The following is a 21,926-nucleotide window of genomic DNA, read 5'->3' on the forward strand; positions in this document are numbered from 1 at the left end:
CTACTTTCAAATGGTTTGGAATAAACTATTCCCTGAACCATACTTATAACTTTTTCTATAAATTTGTGAATTGCTTCAAATTTTTCAAAAGTGTATATCATTAAAAAATAATTTTTGTAAATTAAGATGAAGAGATAGGCACCCCAATCAATAGTTTATCTACCGCAATTCTTAAGTAAACATAGCTCTCATCATTTATCCACCACAATTCTTAAGTAAAAGTAGCTCTTATCATTTAGCTTTCACTTGTAAGTGAGAACATGTGGTATTTGGTTTCCTGTTCTTGAAAATTTTTGGAAGAAAATTGTACATGATCGAATTTTATTTTATTACTAAGAAATTGAACAACTGGCACTTTTTTCTATTTTATTATTTGCTTCCTTTCTTTAGTTTTGTATACCACATATGCAGTTAAATAAACACTCTTAAAGGTCTACATCTCAAATCTATTCTTTTTTATTTAAAGTTACTTACTGAAGAGGTATTTTTATACACAAAGTTGATTAATACATTGAGATAATTGTTCTGGCATTAAAAATCAGTACAATATATTTCTTTCGATGATTTCTGTGTGCTTTCAAGTACAGAACAAAATTCATGAAAGCGCGCGCACACACACACCCACACACGCACACGCAGACTGTAGTAAAAGCAGTAAAAATGGTAAGCCCAGGCTTGAAACCGCTGTTAGTCCTGAGAGTAAGTATATTCTATTACTGTAATTTAACAGGTCTGTATTAACATCTCCATAATATTAAAATTCTTCAATTTCTTTTCTAGATAACCCAGAACATAATGGAAATTTTTCTTATGTAGTAACATGGTGAAAATTACAACATTAGCTGGTTTGTGAACATAAGGAGATTTATGAAATAAAAAGTCTAGTAAATTTCTGTAGCTAGCAAACACTCTAAACTGTGAAAGAAAATGGAATCTCAGGGCCTCTAATTCACTATGCAAAAGGAAGTGAAGCTTAGGAACTGAGTCACACAGTATTTGTTTCCTTTTGTTTCCAACTGTATAGCTGTAATTTCAAAACCTTCATCCATAAGCCAGGTTCTCACAATGATGGAAGGCCATATATCTCCTCAGACGGCCTCGCTCACAAATTTCTCACAGTGGAATTCCTTGTGAGCCCCTAAGTCTATCAGGATATATATCTCCCCTATAAAGTAGCCCTAAAACCAAGCTCCATTGAATCTCTCCCCTACAATATTAATAACCAGCTTATCTTCACAGGTACAGGACAAGGGCAAGACCAGAAATCATCCCTCGCATATTCTGAGACTAATGCATAGTTAGTTGGCTTTTTCTATAATTTCTCCTTTCATGTTTATTTTATGTAAAATTGAGATTTACCAATTGGGACAGGGATGCATAATTGACTTTTTCTTCTCTACTCTCTTTTCATATGTAAAATGTAGATTTACTGAGCACTAATTGGAGGCACAAAAGAATGTAACCATTTGCAAAGGACACGATGTTGTTTTCTATGGCTGCATAGTATTTTATGGTGCATGTGTACCACATTTTCTTTAGATTGAGACTATTATCCTTAGCAAATTCAAGGAGGAACGGAAAAACAAATGCCACGTGTTCTCACTTGTAAGTGGGAGCTAAATGATGAGAACATAAGAACACATAGAGGGGAACAACACACACTGGGGTCTTTTGGAAGGTGGAGTGTGGGACGAGGGAGAGGATCATGAAGAATAACTAATGGGTACTAGGCTTAATACCTGGGTGATGAAATAATCTGTAACACAAACCCCCATAACATGAGTTTACCTATGCAACAAACCTGCCTATATACCCCTGAAGTTAAAATACAAGTTTTCCTTTACTGCCTACACTCTCTTCCTTTCTTTCCTCCTGCTTGCTCTTGCCTCTTTAAATATTGAAATTCCCAAAACCCTCTTTGGAAAAAAGCACAGGACACAGATACTCCTGTCCCTTCTGTTTTGCTGGGCACATCCTGAAACTTCGGGTACATAAAACTCTACCAATTGAGGCACCAGGCTCAGTCACTTTTTGGTTAATAAAATCTAACCAACATTTTCTTCTTGTTACTGAAATAACATCTGTAAGCCTCCACATTTGGAAATGAAGAACTGTCATTCTAATTTGCGTTCAGAACATGCAAGCTAGAGCTTAAAATTTTTAAAAGATTAACTTATACTATTATATCATGGAGCATATACACAGAATATTGCAAACCTTTAATTAAAATATATATATTTTTAGATAGAGTCTCTCTCTGTCCTCCAGGCTGGAGTGCAGTGGTACCATCTCAGCTCACTGCAACCTCTGCCTCCTGGGTTCAAGCAATTCTCCTGCCTCAGCCTACTGAGTAGCTGGGATTACAGGCTTGCACCACCACGCTCGGCTAATTTTTGCATTTTTGGTACAGACGGGGTTTCACCATGTTTTGTCAGGCTTGTGTCGAACTCCTGACCTCATGATCCATCCACCTCTGCCTCCCAAATTGCTGGGATTACAGGCGTGAGCTGTCACTCCCGGCCTAATTAAAATATCTTAACAGAAAGTATTAAATATGTTTAGAAACAGAAGCAGAAAATTCATGAATCAGAGTGTAGAGGATAGGGTCTATAAATAGTTATGACAAAGCAAGTAGAAAGAATCAACGTAATTTTTTTAAAAATTGAAAACATAAAATTACCATTACAAACAAAAGTTTTGCCAATAACTAGAAGATTAAAATTTGCTTTTCTGAGCATCATTGTGCTCTGTGTGAGCTAAATAGGAAATCTTTCCATTTTCAAGAAAGTACTTAGATTTAGAGTTCTGTTGAAACTAGTCTTCTTGGCTACGTTGAAATGAATTGACTATCTCATTAGGACCATGCAAACCTAATAACAACAATTAAAGTTGAAAGAATATATCAACTTGTCTTAAGAGTCACTTATTTGTTAACTGTTCAATGGCCCAGAGTGTACATTCCTTTGGGAAACAAATTTTGTGCTTTTCTTTAATGTGTCAAGCCCTGTGTTTGGAAGTTTACATGCAATATCAGATTCATTTTTCACAATAACCTTGTGAGAGAAGAATTACTACTTCTATTTCGTATCTGTGTAATTGAGGGGTTAGATAACTCACGATCTTGCAGTAAAGGAGAATCCTAGGACTGGCTGGCACTGAATGCTATATACTCTTTTCATTAGACTCCTTGTACAGATGCAATGCAGTTAGGATGAAAGTTATTTTGTACTAATCATAAACTTCTAATGGAACAGTAGTTTGGTAAAACTATATCTAGCAATTACAAAATGACAATTTTATCAAGAAGTGCATAATAAGGATTGAAGTGGCAATGTTAAATGAAAACAACAACAAAAAAATCTCTGTTCTTCAAATAATACTTGCAAATGACCATTCCCAAGCTCCTAGCACAGTGCATCTGGTGCACAGCGGGCACTTAATACTTATTTTCTTTTATTCTTTTTCAAATTAGAATTTAAATTTAAATAGCATTCTGTGCTTTGTAAATCATAACACTTCTTTGAGAATGCCAAAATTTATTCTAATTCACTGCTTTCAATAGATCTTAATTTTGTACACTTACTCTATTCTTTGGGCTCTTAAGATTCTGAGCTCTATTATAAAAAATTGTCAAATGACTTGAGACTAGGTGAATGGTAAGGTGTAAGAGAGGGTGTAAGAAGACAAAAGGAAAAGGAAACTGTAATACCATGATTTCATGTTTCAGAGATAGAGAATATAATTATAAATTATTCAAACAAAGAAAAAACACATAAAGTATTCAAGGAATAAAATTTTACAAAACAACATCAGAAAGATATGTATATGTTAAATGTTAAAAAATTTTTTAATGGTAATCTGTAGTTTAATAATAAATGCACGGGGAGGACAAAATGGCCAGCTAGACACAACCAGAAAGCACCACTCCCATCAAGAGAGACCAAGCATTATAGTAAACCTACATAATTTAGATACATCTTTAGAGAGAAAATGTTAAGTGGATAGTAATGTGACACAGATGATGAGGCTGAGGATGGAGGAGGCTAGGGACAATTTGCAGGGTATCAGAACACTTCGGCTAGCTCCTGGCCCTGAACACCTCCTGGGAAATGTGTGAGTGAAGGAACTGTGGTATCCTGGTTACAAAGGGGCCCACATGTGCCATTAATGTTTGAGCTTACAGAGGCATCTGCTTGGAGAGTAGCAGAGGCAGGGCTTCAGTCAGCACAGAGCCAGAGGCCTTTGTCCACTGTGCAGGCTGCAGCAGAGTGTGGCTATAGCACCCGTCCCCCAGGTTTTCCCATCTCTCTCCAAGAAGCTCTAGCCCCAGCTGACCCTGAACCAGGAGAAAGCAGGGCCAACTTTGCTGCAGGACTGGGGCATGTCTGCACTGCATATTCTCCTGCTTGCCAGCCTTTCCCAGGGCCCCTGCCTGGCCACCCCACAGGAATGTGTGGATAGTGTGGCTTCCACTGCCCAGCCTGGGTGCTGTGCTTCACCCAATTATCTTCCCTGTAGCCTGGGAACACTTTGGATTCCCCAGCACACCTGGTACCTGACTCTGTTGGTACAGAGGATAGAGCTGAGAGCCAGTCCTGGCACCCTAGGGCTGCAGTGAGCAGCTCAGGAGAGCTGAGCCAAGATCTGTAGCTGGCACTTGAATGAGAGAGGAGCCCACACTCACAGAGCACTGAGAGGGTGAGGTGCATGTGTTCATGGACTGGAGCAGGAGTGGGGCATGCCTCCCTCTGCAGGGTCACCCCAGAAAGGATGTGGCCAATCTCCCTGTCATGACCTCTGCCCAGGGAGCCTTGCAGCCCAGAACCAAACAAAAAAAATGTGGAGGCAGTGTCAGCAACAGTATGGGGCTCCCTCAAGGCCCAGGAGCAGGCTTGATGAGGGAGTCACCTTTCCCCACTGCACCACAGAGCATGTCTTGCAAATGTAACGAATATCAGGAAGCTATGCAGCTAAGTTTATATAGTGCCCATTACTCTTAAGTGCCATCTGCTGGACCACAGCCCAAACTACAAAACCAAAATATTATGCTAATCACTGCCCTTTGAAACCTAGAACAAGAATTCCGCCAAAAATCAAGACCCTGTACAGATTCTTGGCCCTCCGAAAAATCCAAAAATGAAGCCAACTTACTATAGACAATTTACACCACATTTGAAAGAACACTAACCCTTCCACATGAGAATCAGTGCAAGAACTCTCACAATTTAAGTAGCCAAAGTGTTCCCTTACCTGCAAACAAGTCCATTAGTTCCACAGCAATGGTTCATAACCAGTCTGAAATAACTGAAATGATAGACATATAATTCAGAATCTTGATGGCAAAAAAGCTCAACAAGATCCAGGAAGAAGTTGAAACCCAATCCAAGAAATTCAGTAAAATCATACAAGAGCTGAAAGATGAAATAGCCATTTTAAGAAAGAATAAAACTAAACTGCTAGAGCTGAAATTCACTACCAGGATTTTATAACACAATCAGAAGTATTAACAGCGGAATAAATGAGGCTGAGGAAAGAATGCGAGAGCTTGAAGCATGGTTCTTTGAATTAATTAAATTTTTAAAAAGAATTGTAAAAGATGAACAAAACTTTTGAGAAATATGGGATTAAAGAGACCAAATCTGACTCATTGATATTACTAAGAAAGAAGGAGAGAGAATAAGTAAATTGGAAATTATACTTGAGGATATAGTTCACAAAATTGTTTCTAATTTCACTAGAGAGATTGGCATGCAAATTCAAGAAACACAGAGAACCCAAGCTGGATACTATACTATAACACTATCCTCAAGGCACATAGTCATCAGATTCACCAAGGTCAACACACACACAAAAATCTTACAGTCAGCTAGAAATAAGGGTCAAGTCACATACAGAGGGAACCCCATAAGGCAAGCAGCAGACCTTCCAGAAAACAATCTTAAAAACTGGGAGACATTGTGGGACTATTTTCAGCACCCTTAAAGAAGATAAATTGCAACCAAGAATTTCATATCCCACAAAACTGAGCTTCATAAGTGAAGGAGAAATGTAATCCTTCCCAGACAAACAAACACTGAGGGAATTATTTCAACTAGACAAGCCTTACAAGAGGTCCTGAGGAAATGCTATATATGGAATTGAAATAACAACACCCACTACCACAAAAACACACTTAAGGGCATAGCTCATAGTCACTCTAAAGCAACTACAGTCAAGTCTACACAACAAGCAACTAAGAGCACAATGACAGAATCAAAATTACACATCAATACTAACCATGAATGTAAATGGACTAAACACCCCACTTAAAAGACACAAAGTGGCAAGCTGGATAAAAAGACAAGGCTCAACCATCTTTTGCCTTCAAGAGACCCATCTCACATGTTACAGCACACACAGCCTCAATGTAAAGGGATGGAAAAAGATCTACTATGCAAATGGAAAATAAGAGCAAGAATAATTATTTTTATATCAGATAAAATACTTCAAGCCAATAAAATTCAGAACAGAAAAGGGCATTACAAAATGATAAGGAGTGAAATCGAACAGAAGACTAAACTATCCTAAATATATACATATCCAAGTGAAAAGATTTAGACAACCACACAATAATAGTGGAAGACTTCAACACCCCACTAACAGGATTTGAGAGACCATTGAGGTAGAAAATTCACAAAGAAACTTGGGGCTTAAACTTGATCCCTGACCAACTGGACATAATAGACATCACCAGAACACTCCATCTGACAACCACAGAAAATACCTTCTTCTTATCTGCACATGGACCACATTGTAAAAGAAACTACATGCATAGTCATAAAGCAAGTCTCTATAAATTCAAAAACTTAAAATCATATCAAGCTCACCTGCAGAGCACAGTACAATAAAAATAAAAATTCATATAAATAAGATATCTCAAAACCACACAAATACATGGAAACTAAACAACTTGCTCCAGAATAACTCCTGGGTAAACATGAAATTTAAAGTAAAAATAAAAAAAAATTTTGAAATTAATGAAAATAGGAACAAAATGTGCCAAAATCTCTGGGATGCAGCTAAAGCAGTGTTTAGAAGAAACTTTACAATGCTAAACACCAGCATCAAGAAGTTATAAATATCTCAAATTTACAGTCTAACATTTGACATAAAGGAACCAGAAAAAAACAACCCCAAAGCTAGAATATGAAAGGAATAACTAAAATTAGAGAAGTTAATGAAGTTGAGATGCAAAAATTCATAAAAAGATTAAATGAAGAGTAGTTTCTTTAAAAATAATAAACAAAATTGATAGACTGCTAGTTAGACTAACAAAAAAATCAAAACAGAATATCCAAATAAGTACAATCAGAAAAGACAAAGATAACATTACACATGTTCCCACAGAAACACAATGACTCCTCAAAGACAATAATAAACAACATTGTATACAAAAATTAGAAAGTCTAGAGGAAATGAAATTCCTGAAAATACACAATCTCCAGATATTGAAGCAGGAAGAGATTGAAACCTTGAATAGACCAATATTGATCTCTGAAATTAAACCAGTAATAAAAATCTAGCAACCAATAAAAGCCCCGGACCAAAATACTCACAGCAGAATTCTACCAGATATACAAAGAACTGGTACGAATTCTAGTGACACTATTCCAAAAAACAAACAAACAAACAAAAAAAACAAAATCACAGAGGAGAGGCTGCTTCCTATCTTATTTTATATGAAGCTAGCATCAGACAGATACCAAAATCTTGCAGAGACACAACAACAACAAAAAAATTACAGGCCAGTATTGATTACAAACACAGATATTAAAGTCCTCCACAAAATACTAGAAAACCAAATGTAGCAGTATATTAAAAAGTTAATTCATCACAATCAAGTAAGCTTTATTCCTGGGATGCAAAGCTGGTTCTACATACACAAATCAATAAATGTGATTTGCTATATAAATAGAATTAAAAAGAAAAACTATATGATTATCTAAATGAGTCCCGAAAAAGCTTTTGATAAAATCCAACATCCTTTCATGAAGAAAACCCTCAACCAACTAGGCATCAAAGCAACATACCAGAAAAGAAGTACCATCTATGACAAATCTACAGCCAACATCATACTGAATGGGCAAAAGCTCAAACTATTTCCCTTGAGAACTGGTACAAGACAAGGATACTCCCTCTCATCACTCCTATTCAACATAGTTCAGGAAGTCCTAGCCAGAGCAATCAGGCAAGAGAAAGAAATAAAAAGCATCAAAATATGAAAGGAAGAAGTAAAACTACCTGTCCTCACTGATAATATGATTCTATATGTAGTCCTAAAGATTCTGCCAGAAGGCTCCTAGAAATGATAAGTGACTTTAGTGAAGTTTCAGTATACAAAATCATGTATAAAAATTAATAGCATTTCTATACATCACCAACATCCAAGCTGAGAACCAAAGCAAGAACAGAATCCCATTCACAATAGCCCCCCATCATACACACACACACATACACACCAAGGATTACAGCTAACCAGGGAGGAGAAAGATGTCTATAGGGAGAATTACAAAACCCTGGTTAAAGACATCAGAGATGATACTAATGAATGGAAAATCATTTGATGCACATGAATTGGAAGAATCAATATTACAGAAGTGATCATACTGCCCAAAGCAATTTTCAGATTCTATGCTATTCATATGAAACTCTCAAAGTCATTCTTCAGAGAATTAGAAAACACTATTCTAAATTCACATGGAACAAAAAAACCCCCAGTAGCCAAACAATCCTAAGCAAAAATAACAAAGCCAGAGACATCACACTACTAACTTCAAATTATATTATGGGGTTACAGTAACCAAAACGGCAAGATACTGGGACAAAAACAGACACATAGACCAATGGAACAGAATAGAACACTCAGAAGTAAAGCTTCACACTCACAATCACCTGGTTTTCAACAAGACCAAAAGAAACGGGCAATGGGAATGGACTCCCTATTCAATAAGTAATCTTGGATAACTGCCAGAATAATGCAATCAGAACCCTACTTTTTACCATATAGAAAAATTAACTCAAGATGAAGTGAATATTTAAATGTAAAACCTCAAACTATCAAAATCCTAGAAGAAAACCTAGGAAATACCCTTCCTGACATTAACTTTGGCAAATGATTTTTGGCTAAGTCCTCAAAATCAACTTCAACAAAAACAAAAATAGACAAGTGGGACTTAATTTAATGAAAGAGCTTCTTCATAGCAAAAGAAATAATCAACTGAGTAAACAGGCAACCTAAAGAATGAGAGAAATTATTCACAATCTATGCATATGACAAAGGTTTAATATCCAGAGTTTATAAGGAACTTAAACAAATCAACAAGCAAAAAAAAAAGAAATAAGCTCATTAAAAAAATTGGCATAGTATATTAACACTTCTCAAAAGAAGACATAGAAGTGGTGAAAAGCAATTGCAACAAAAGTGAAACTTAACAGGATCTCATTAAACTAAAGAGCTTCTGCAGAGCAAAGAAAATTATCAACAGAGTGAACAGACAATCTACAGAATTGAAGAAAATTTTTTCAAACTATGCATCTGACAAGGGTCTAATATCCAGCATCTTTAAGGAACTTAAACAAATTTACAAGAAAAAACAACCCCAATAAAAAGTTGACAAAGGCAAGGGTCTAATATCCAGCATCTTTAAGGAACTTAAACAAATTTACAAGAAAAAACAACCCCAATAAAAAGTTGACAAAGGCAAGGGTCTAATATCCAGCATCTTTAAGGAACTTAAACAAATTTACAAGAAAAAACAACCCCAATAAAAAGTTGACAAAGGATATTAACAGAAACTTTTCAAAAGAAGATATACATGCAGCCAACGATCATATAAAAAAAAGAGCTCAACATCACTGATCACTAGAGAAATGCAAATCAAAACCACAATGAGACACCACCTCACACCAGTCAGTATGGCCATTACTAAAATGTCAAAAAATAACAGATGCTGGTAACGTTGTGGAGAAAAAGGAACACTTATATACTGTTGGCAGGAGTATAAATTAGTTCAACCATTGTGGAAGACAGTGTGGTGGTTCCTCAATGACCTGAAAACAGAAATACCATTTGACCCAGCAATCCCATTCCTGGGTATGTACCCAAAGGAATATAAATCATTCTATTATAAAGACACATGCAAGCATATGTTCATTGCAACATCATTTGTAATAGCAAATATATGGAATTAAACTGAATGTCCATTAATGGTAGACAGGATAAAGAAAATGTGGTAGATATACACCATGGGATACTATGCAGCTATATATATATGTATATATATATACACATATATATATATATAAAATCATCAGAAAAAATGCAAATCAAAACCACAATAGATACCATCTCACACCAGTCATAATGGCTATTATTAAAAGGTCAAAAAGCAACAGATGCAGGTGAGACTGCAGAGGAAAGGAAACACTTAGACACTGTTGGGGAGAATGTAAACTAGTTCATCCCCTGTGTAAATCAGTTTGGAGTTTCTCAAAGAACTTAAAATGGAGCTATTATTTATCCTAGCAATTGAATTTCTGAGTATATAACGAAAGGAAAAAAAATCATTCTACAAAAAGGACATATGCACAAGTATGTTTATTACCATGCTATTCACAATAGCAAAGACAACGAATCAATCTAGGTACTAATCAATGGTGGATTGAATAAAGAAAATATGATGCCTATACACGGTGAAACACTATGCAGCCACAAAAAAGAACAAAATCATGTTCTTTGCAACAATATGGATGCAGCTGGAGGCCATTATTCTAAGCTATTTAATGCAATAATGGAAAACCAAATGCTCCATGTTCTCACTTACAAGTTGGAGCTAATCATTGAGCACACATGGACATAAACATGGAATAATAGACATTTTGGACTTCTAGAGAGGGGAGGGAGGGATGTGTGAGTGCAGACCTATCTATTGGGTATGTTTTTCACTACCTGGATGACAGGATCCATACCCCAAAACTTAGCATCATGCAATATACCTACGTAACAAACCAGCACACCTATCCCTTGTATATAAAATAGAAGATGAAGCACTGCTATACACAACAATAACCAAGCTGAGAATCAAATCAATAACTCAATCCCTTTAACAACAGCTCAAAAAAAAAATACTCAGGAAAGTACTTAACCAAGCAGGTGAAACATCTCTATAGGAAAACTACAAAACACTGCTGTAAGAAATCATATATGACACAAATAAATGGAAACACCTCTCATGCTCATGGATAGGTAGAATAAATATCATGAAAATGATCACACTGCCCAAAGCAGTCTACAGATTCAATGGAATTCTCATCAAAACATCATCATTATCATTCACAGAATTAGAAAAAAAATCCTAAAATTCATATGGAACCAAAAAAGAGCCCATGTATCAAAAGTGAGACTAAGCAAAAAGAACAAATCTGGAGGCATCACATTATCCAACTTCAAATTATACTACAAGGATATAGTTACCCAAATAGCATGGTACTGATATAAAAACAGGCATGTAGACCAATGGAACAGAATAGAGAACTCAGAAATAAAGCCAAATACTTACAGCCAACTAACCTTCGCTAAAGCATACAAAAACAAAAATTGAGTAAAGGACACCCTGTTCAATAAATGGTTCTGGGAAAACTAGCAAGCCACATGTGGAAGGATGAAACCAGATCCTCATCTCTCACCTTATACAAAGATCAACTCAAGATGGATCAAAGACTTAAATCTAAGACTTGAAACCATAAAAATTCTAGAAGATAACATCAAAGAAACTCTTCTAGACATTGGCTTAGGCAAGGAATTGATGAGTAAGACCCCAAAAGCAAATACAACAAAGACAAAAATAAATAGATGGTACCTAATTAAATTAAAAAGCTTCTACACAGCAAAATAAATAATCAGCAGAGTAAACAGACAACCTACAGAGTAGGAGAAAATATTCGCTAACTATCCATTCAACAAAGACTAATATCGAGAATCTACAAGGAACACAAACAAATCACAAAACACAATCAGAAATGACAAAGAGGACACCATACCAGTCTCCACAGAAATACAAAAGAAAAAACCCTCAGAGACTATTACAAACACCTCTACACACAGAAACTAAAAAACCTAGAAGAAATGGATCAATTCCTGGAAACATATGACCCCCCAAGATTGAACCAGAAAGAAATTGAAACACTGAACAGACAAATAATGAATTTTGAAATTCAATAAGTAATAAAAATCCTACAAACCAGGAAAAGCCCTGGACCAGACAGATTCGCAACCTAACTCTACCAAACATATAAAGACTTGGGACAATTCCAACTGAAAATATTACAAAAATTTGAGGAGGAGAGATTCTTCCCTAATTTATTCATGAGGCCAGGATCTTCCTGATACAAAAACTTGACAGAGACACAACAAAAAGAATTTCAGGCCAATATCCTTGATGAACATAGATTCCAAAAGCCTCAACAAAATACTAGCAAACCAAATTCAACAGCACATCTAAAAGTAAATCGACCGTGATCCATAGGCACTATCCTTGGAATTCAAGGTTGGTTCAACATACACAAATCAATAAATGTGATTCCTCACATAAACAGAACTAAAAACAAAAGCCATGTGATCAACTCAATGCATGCAGAAAAGGCTTTCTATAACATTCAACATCTTTTTCTTCATATTAAAAACACTCAACAAACTAGGCACTGAAAGAATATACCTGAAAATAATAAGAGCCATCTATACAACATCCACAGTCGACACCATACTTAATGGGCAAAAGCTCAACTCCCCTTGAGAACTAGAAAAAGACAAGGATGCACACTCTCAAACATTCCTATTCAACATAGTACTAGAAGTCTTAGCCAGAGCAATCAGACAAGAGAAATAAATTAAGGGCACCCAATTAGCAAGAGAGGAAGTCAAACTATCTCTATTTGCATCCAATATGATTTTATATCCAGAAAAAGCCATAGTCTCTGCAAGTATCCTAGATCTGGTAGACCATTTCAGTAAGGTTTTAGGATACAAAATCATTGTACAAAAATCAGTAGCATTTTTACACACCAACAACATCCAGGCTGAGTGCCAAATCAAGAACACCATCTCATTCACAATGGCCATATTAAAAAAGACCTAGGAATACAATTAAATAGGGATCTGAAGGATCTCTACAATGAGAACTATAAAACACTGAAAGAAAGAAATCAGAGATGATACAAACAAATGAAAAAACATTCCATGCTCATGAATAGGAAGGATATATATTGTTAAAAGTCATCATGGCCGGGCGCAGTGGCTCATGCCTGTAATCCCAGCACTTTGGGAGGCTGAGGTGGGCGAATTACGAGGTCAGGAGATCGAGACCATCCTGGCTAACACGGTGAAATCCTGTCTCTACTAAAAATACAAAAAATTAGCCGAGTGTGGTGGCAGGCGCCTGTAGTCCCAGCTACTTGGGAGGCTGAGGCAGGAGAATGGCGTGAACCCAGGAGGCAGAGCTTGCAGTGAGCCAAGATCATGCCACTATATTCCAGCCTGGGCAACACAGTGAGACTCTGTCTCAAAAAAAAAAAAAAAAGTGGTCATGCTGCCCAAAGCAATTTACAGATCTAATATTATTCCTATCAAACTACTAACATCATATTTCACAGAACTAGAAAAACTATTCTAAAATTCTATGGAACTAAAAAGTAGCCCAAAGTGTCAAAGCAATCCTAAGGAAAAAAATGCTGGAGGCAGTACATTACCCAACTTCACACCATACTATAAGACTACAGTAGCAAAAATAACAAGGTAATGGTACAAAAACAGAAACATACACCAATAGAACAGGTAAGAGAACTGAGAAATAAAGCTGCATTTCTACATGCATCTGATCTTTGACAAAATTGACAAAAACAAGCAATGGGGAAAGGGTTCCCTATTCAATAAATAATGCTGGGACAACCGACCAGCAATATGCAGAAAATTAAAACTGGACTCCTTCCTTAGACCATATACAAAAATCAATTCAAGATGGATTAAAGACTTAAATGTAAAACCTCAAACTATAAAAGCCTAGAAGAAAACCTAGGAAACAGAATTCTGGACATAGGTCCTGGCAAAGATTTCATGACAAATAAGCCAAAAGCAATTGCAACAAAAAAAATTGACAAATGGGATCTAATTAAACAAAAGAGGTTCTGCACAGCAAAATAAACTATCAATAGAGTAAACAGACAACCTACAGAATGGGAGAAAATATTTGCAAATTATTCATCTGACAAAGGTTTAATATCCAGAATCTATAAGGAACCTAAATTAACAAGCAAAAGACAAATAAGCCGATTAAAAAGTGGACAAAAGACATAAACAGACACTTTTCAAAAGAATACATAGATGCAGCCAGCAAGCACTTGAAAAATGCTGAGCATAACTAATCATTAGAGAAACGTAAATCAAAACCATGAAGAGATGCCATCTCACATCGGTCAGAATGGCTACTATTGAAACATTAAAAAACAACAGGTGCTGGCAAGATTTTGGAGAAAATGGAATGCTTACACACTGCTTTTTTTTTATTATAATACTTTAAGTTTTAGGGTACATGTGCACAATGTGCAGGTTTGTTACATATGTATACATGTGCCATGTTGGTGTGCTGCACCCATTAACTCGTCATTTAGCATTAGGTATACCTCCTAATGCTATCCCTCCACCCTCCCCCCACCCCACAACAGTCCCCGAAGTGTGATGTTCCCCTTCCTGTGACCACGTGTTCTCATTGTTCAATTCCCACCTATGAGTGAGAACATGCGGTGTTTGGTTTTTTGTCCTTGCGATAGTTTGCTGAGAATGATGGTTTCCAGCTTCATCCATGTCCCTACAAAGGACATGAACTCATCATTTTTTATGGCTGCATAGTATTCCACAGTGTATATGTGCCACATTTTCTTAATTCAGTCTATCATTGTTGGACATTTGGGTTGGTTCCAAGTCTTTGCTATTGTGAATAGTGCCACAATAAACATACGTGTGCATGTGTCTTTACAGTGGCATGACTTATAATCCTTTGGGTATATACCCAGTAATGGGATGGCTGGGTCAAATGGTATTTCTAGTTCTAGATCCCTGAGGAATTGCCACACTGACTTCCACAATGGTTGAACTAGTTTACCATCCCACCAACAGTGTAAAAGTGTTCCTATTTCTTCACATCCTCTCCTGTTGTTTCCTGACTTTTTAATGATCGCCATTCTAACTGGTGTGAGATGGTATCTCATTGTGGTTTTGATTTGCATTTCTCTGATGGCCAGTGATGATGAGCATTTTTTCACGTGTCTTTTGGCTGCACAAATGTCTTCTTTTGAGAAGTGTCTGTTCATATCCTTTGCCCACTTGTTGATGGGATTGTTTGTTTTTTTCTTGTAAATTTGTTGGAGTTCATTGTAGATTCTGGACATTAGCACTTTGTCAGATGAGTAGGTTGCAAAAATTTTCTCCCATTCTGTAGGTTGTCTGTTCACTCTGATGGTAGTTTCTTTTGCTGTGCAGAAGCTCTTTAGTTTAATTAGATCCCATTTGTCAATTTTGGCTTTTGTTGCCATTGCTTTTGGTGTTTTAGACATGAAGTCCTTGCACATGCCTATGACCTGAATGGTATTGCCTAGGTTTTCTTCTAGGGTTTTTATGGTTTTAGATCTAATGTTTAAGTCTTTAATCCATCTTGAATTAATATTAGTATAAGATGTAAGGAAGGGATCCAGTTTCAGCTTTCTACATATGGCAGCAACATTTGCTGTTCACCAATATCCACTGTTCTGCAGCCTCTGTTGCTGATACCAGGCAAACAGGGTCTGGAGTGCACCTCTGGCAAACTCCAACAGACCTGCAGCTGAGGGTCCTGACTGTTAGAAGGAAAACTAACAAACAGAAAGAACATCCTCACCAAAACCCCATCTGTACATCACCATCATCAAAGACCAAAGGTAGATAAAACCACAAAGACGGGGAAAAAAACAGAGCAGAAAAACTGGAAACTCTAAAACTCAGAGCGCCTCTCCTCCTCCAAAGGAATGCAGCTCCTCACCAGCAACAGAAAAAAGCTGGACAGAGAATGACTTTGACGAGTTGAGAGAAGAAGGCTTCAGATGATCAAACTACTCTAAGCTAAAGGGGGAAGTTCGAACCCATGGCCAAGAAGTTAAAACCTTGAAAAAAAATTAGATGAATGGCTAACTAGAATAACCAATGCAGAGAAGTCCTTAAAGGACCTTTTGGAGCTGAAAACCATGGCACGAGAACCACGTGACAAATGCACAAGCCTCAGTATCCAATTCGATCAACTGGAAGAAAGGGTATCAGTGATGGAAGATCAAATGAATGAAATTAAGTGAGAAGAGAAGTTTAGAGAAAAAAGAATAAAAAGAAATGAACAAAGCCTCCAAGAAATATGGGACTATGTGAAAAGACCAAATCAACGTCTGATTGGTGTACCTGAAAGTGACAGGGAGAATAGAACCAAGTTGGAAAACACTCTGCAAGATATTATCCAGGAGATTCCCCAATCTAGCAAGGCAGGCCAACATTCAAATTCAAGAAATACAGAGAACACCACAAAGATACTCCTCGAGAAGAGCAACTCCAAGACACATAATTGTCAGATTCACCAAAGTTGAAATGAAGGAAAAAATGTTAAGGGCAGCCAGAGAGAAAGGTCGGGTTACCCAAAAAGGGAAGCCCATCAGACTAACAGCTCATCTCTTGGCAGAAACTATACAAGCCATAAGAGAGTGAGTGCCAATATTCAACAACCTTAAAGAAAAGAATCTTCAACCCAGAATTTCATATCCAGCCAAACTAAGCTTCTTAAGTGAAGGAGAAATAAAATCCTTTACAGACAAGCAAATGCTGAGAGATTTTGTCACCACCAGGCCTGCCCTAAAAGAGCTCCTGAAGGAAGCGCTAAACATGGAAAGGAACAACCAGTACCAGCCACTGCAAAAACATGCCAAATTGTAAAGACCATCGAGGCTAGGAAGAAACTGCATCAATGGGCAAAATAACCAGCTAACATCATAATGACAGGATCAAATTCACACATAACTATGTTAACCTTAAATGTAAATGGGCTAAATGCTCCAATTAAAAGATACAGACTGGCAAATTGGGTAAAGACCCATCAGTGTGCTGTATTCAGGAAACCCATCTCACATGCAGAGACACGCATAGGCTCAAAATAAAGGGATGGAGGGAGATCTACCAAGCAAATGGAAAACAAAAAAAGGCAGGGATTGCAATCCTAGTCTCTGATAAAACAGACTTCAAACCAACAAAGATCAAAAGAGACAAAGAAGGCCATTACATAATGGTAAAGGGATCAATTCAACAAGAAGAGCTAACTATCCTAAATATATATGCACCCAATACAGGAGCACCCAGATTCATAAAGAAAGTCCTTAGAGACATACAAAGAGACTTAGACTCCCACACAATAATAATGGGAGACTTTAACACCCCACTGTCAACATTAGACAGATCAACGAGACAGAAAGTTAACTAGGATATCCAGGAATTGAACTCAGCTCTGCACCAAGCGGACCTAATAGACATCTACAAAACTCTCCACCCCAAATCAACAGAATATACATTCTTTTCAGCACCACACCACACCTGTTCCAAAACTGACCAAATAGTTGGAACTAAAACAATCCTCAGCAAATGTAAAAGAACAGAAATTATAACAAACTGTCTCTCAGACCACAGTGCAATCAAACTAGAACTCAGGATTAAGAAACTCACTCAAAACCACTCCACTACATGGAAACTGAACAACCTGCTCCTGAATGACTACTGGGTACATAACCAAGTGAAGGCAGAAATAAAGATGTTCTTTGAAACCAACGAGAACAAAGACACAACATACCAGAATCTCTGGGACACACTCAAAGCAGTGTGTAGAGGGAATTTATAGCACTAAATGCCCACAAGAGAAAGCAGGAAAGATCTAAAATTGACACCCTAACATCACAATTAAAAGAACTAGAAAAGCAAGAGCAAACACATTCAAAAGCTAGCAGAGGGCAAGAAATAACTAAGATCAGAGCAGAACTGAAGGAAATGGAGATACAAAAAACCCTTCAAAAAATCAATGAATCCAGGAGCTGGTATTTTGGAAAAGATCAACAAAATTGATAGACTGCTAGCAGAATTAGTAAAGAAGAAAAGACAGAAGAATCAAATAGATGCAATAAAAAATGATAAAGGGATATCACCACCAATCCCACAGAAATACAAACTACCATCAGAGACTACTATAAACACCTCTATGCAAATAAACTAGAAAATCTAGAAGAAATGGATAAATTCCTCGACACATACACCCTCCCAAGACTAAACCAGGAAGAAGTTGAATCTCTGAATAGACCAATAACAGCCTCTGAAATTGAGACAATAATTAACAGCTTACCAACCAAAAAAGTCCAGGACCAGAAGGATTCACAGCCAAATTCTACCGGAGGTACAAGGAGGAGCTGGTACCATTCCTTCTGAAACTATTCCAATCAATAGATAAAGAGAGAATCCTCCCTAACTCATTTTATGAGGCCAGCATCATCCTGATACCAAAGCCTGGCAGAGACACAACAAAAAAGAGAATTTTAGACCAATATCCCTGATGAACATCGATGCAAAAATCCTCAATAAAATACTAGCAAACTGAATCCAGCAGCATATCAAAAAGCTTATCCACCATGATCAAGTGGGCTTCATCCCTGGGATGCAAGGCTGGTTCAACATACGCAAATCAATAAACATAATCCAGCATATAAACAGAACAAATGACGAAAACCATGTCATTATCTCAATAGATGCAGAAAAGACCTTTGACAAAATTCAACAGCCCTTCACGCTAAAAACTCTCAATGAATTAGGTATTGATGGGACGTATCTCAAAATAATAAGAGCTATCTATGACAAACCCACAGCCAATATCATACTGAATGGGCAAAAACTGGAAGCATTCCCTTTGAAAACTGGCACAAGACAGGGATGCCCTCTCTCACCACTCCTATTCAACATAGTGTTGGAAGTTCTGGCCAGGGCAATCAGGCAGGAGAAGGAAATAAAGGGTATTCAATTAGGAAAAGAGGAAGTCAAATTGTCCCTGTTTGCAGATGACATGATTGTGTATCTAGAAAACCCCATCATCTCAGCCCAAAATCTCCTCAAGCTGATAGGCAACTTCAGCAAAGTCTCAGGATACAAAATCAATGTTCAAAAATCACAACATTCCTATACATCAATAACAGACAAACAGAGAGCCAAATCATGAGTGAATTCCCATTCACAATTGCTTCAAAGAGAATAAAATACCTAGGAATCCAACTTACAAGGGAAGTGAAGGACCTCTTCAAGGAGAACTACAAACCACTGCTCAATGAAATAAAAGAGGATACAAACAAGTGGAAGAACATTCTATGCTCATGGGTAGGAAGAATCAATATCGTGAAAATGGCCATACTGCCCAAGGTAATTTATAGATTCAATGCCATCCCCATCAAGCTACCAATGACTTTCTTCACAGAATTGGAAAAAACTACTTTAAAGTTTATATGGAACCAAAAAAGACCCCGCATTGCCAAGTCAATGCTTACACACTGTTAATGGACATGTAAATTAGTTCAGTCACTGTGGAAACAGTCTGGAGATTTCTCAAAGAACTTAAAACAAAATTACCATTTGACCCAAAAATCCCATTACTGGGTATATACCCAAAATAAAACAAATCATTCTACCAAAAGGACATGTGCGCTTATATGTTAATAGTGAAGGAAGTGAAATAATACCAAAATATTTCTTCCCCTCACTCAAAATTACAGAGTTAAAAGGGATTTCAAAGATCATTTTTAACTATCTCACCTTAAAAAATAAATAATTTCTAGGTTTGTTAAGAAGCAAAATGATAGCTCCAAGATTATCCAGGAAGCATCATAATCAGTCTTTGATTTAACATTCTCTCCACATCCAAATACAAAACTAAACATCTCTCCTTTTTCTTTTCAAAAATCCCAATGTATATCTCTAATTATCTATTATCTTTTACTGAATTTATTTAATATCTGGTTCATTTACTTGATTAAAAACTCGTTGAAAAGAGAGAATCTTTTTATTCACATTTGCACTCATAGACACATACATCTCACTTTGTACATTTCAACAAATGTTTATTAAATAGACAAAATTATTAAATTCAAAAATAAGGGCTAGACATTGGTTTTATGACTATTATTCTTTTTACAATGTTATCCTACCACTTCTATTCCTTTATTTTACCTACTAAAAATTATATTATATAACCTATGTAGAAATTGTTTTTCTACTGAAATGGTTCTGTCTGCCTCAGGTTCCTCAAGATGCTGTTAAGAAATGCTAAAATAATACATGTAAATTAAGAAAAACCTTTTGGAAAAGAATATATTGTTTTAAAATTCCAAGGTCAAGAGAATGATATGTAATATCCAAAATAGGAAAATATAAAGACAAAATTTGTGGTTTCCTGGGGCTTGAAGGAGAGGAGCTTGGGAGTGACTACTAATGGGTATGTGGTTTATTTTAGGAATGATGAAAATTTTCCCAAATCAGATTATGATGATAGTCACACAACTCTTTATTCATTCTATAATCCACTGAATTGTACACTGTAAATAGGTGAACTTTATGGTATCTAAATTATATCTTAATAAATATAAGATGCTCTTTTATTTATTAAGATATAATTTAAAAATGCTTAAAAATGCTTAAAAAATGCTCTCCCCAAATGGAAAAAAAAATGGTCCATAATAAAATTGATTGATAAGAAAGTTTAAATGATTTGAACTCCTGTGATTTAAAATTCTGGATATGCTTACTACTCTTTATATAAGAAAGTTACAATATTAAAAGGATAGGTGTATTAACAGTAAAAAATAATCACTTGGAGGATAATCAGCCGTATCTGGTTCTGATTAAAGCTCTACCACTTACCTGATGTGTAATCAAGTTACTTAACCACCTTGAACTACCGTTTCCTCAGAGGAAAATAATGGTACCTAATTCACAGAGTTGTCATAAATATTAAATAAGACCTATTATATGCAGTGCTTAATGCCTCTTGTTATTCTTTCTCCACTTACTTTTATTTTATGCTATATCCAACTCTAGATTTTGGGGCCTAAGTCTACCCACATAATCACTTATTTCTTCTTTCCTTCATATGGATAATTTGCACATTACAACTGCAGAATTTAATATCTCATCTCGCAAATAGTCTCACCTTTGTTCCTCTTTGTTTTATATGAGAAAGCTTCACATGTCTATCTTCATCCTGCTAAACTCTATGTGGATTAGGAACATAAACTCTTAGGGCAAACGTATTGTATTTAAATTCCACTTCCAAAATTATTAACTATTTGACCTTTGGTAAGTGATTTGCCTCTCTTGCCTCAGTTTCTTCATCTGTAAAGCAAAGATAAAAATAACATTGACCTTATAGGCTTTAATACTGAGGTGTCTTAGTTCATTACGTGTTGCTATAACAGAAAACCCGAGGCTAAGTAATTTATTTTAGAAAAATAGGTTTATTTATCTCACAATTCTTCAGGCTGGGAAGATCAAGGGATGGAAGATCTTCAGGCTAGGAAGATGTACTTGGCTTCTCATGAGGGCTTTTGTACTGCATTATAACATGCCAGAGAAAGTCAAAGGAGAAGCAGACACATGTACAGAGACAAAACATGAGGGGCATCCTGCTTTTATAACAACCCACTGTTAAAAGAAAAACCTCAAACAAATTGAATTTAACAGAGTTTCATTAAGCAAAGAACAATTTGTGAATGTGGAATTACCCCCAAACCAGAATAGCTTGAGGAAGATT

The sequence above is a fragment of the Pongo pygmaeus genome, chromosome X (genome assembly GCF_028885625.2).
Source record: "Pongo pygmaeus isolate AG05252 chromosome X, NHGRI_mPonPyg2-v2.0_pri, whole genome shotgun sequence".
Classification (NCBI taxonomy): domain Eukaryota; kingdom Metazoa; phylum Chordata; class Mammalia; order Primates; family Hominidae; genus Pongo; species Pongo pygmaeus.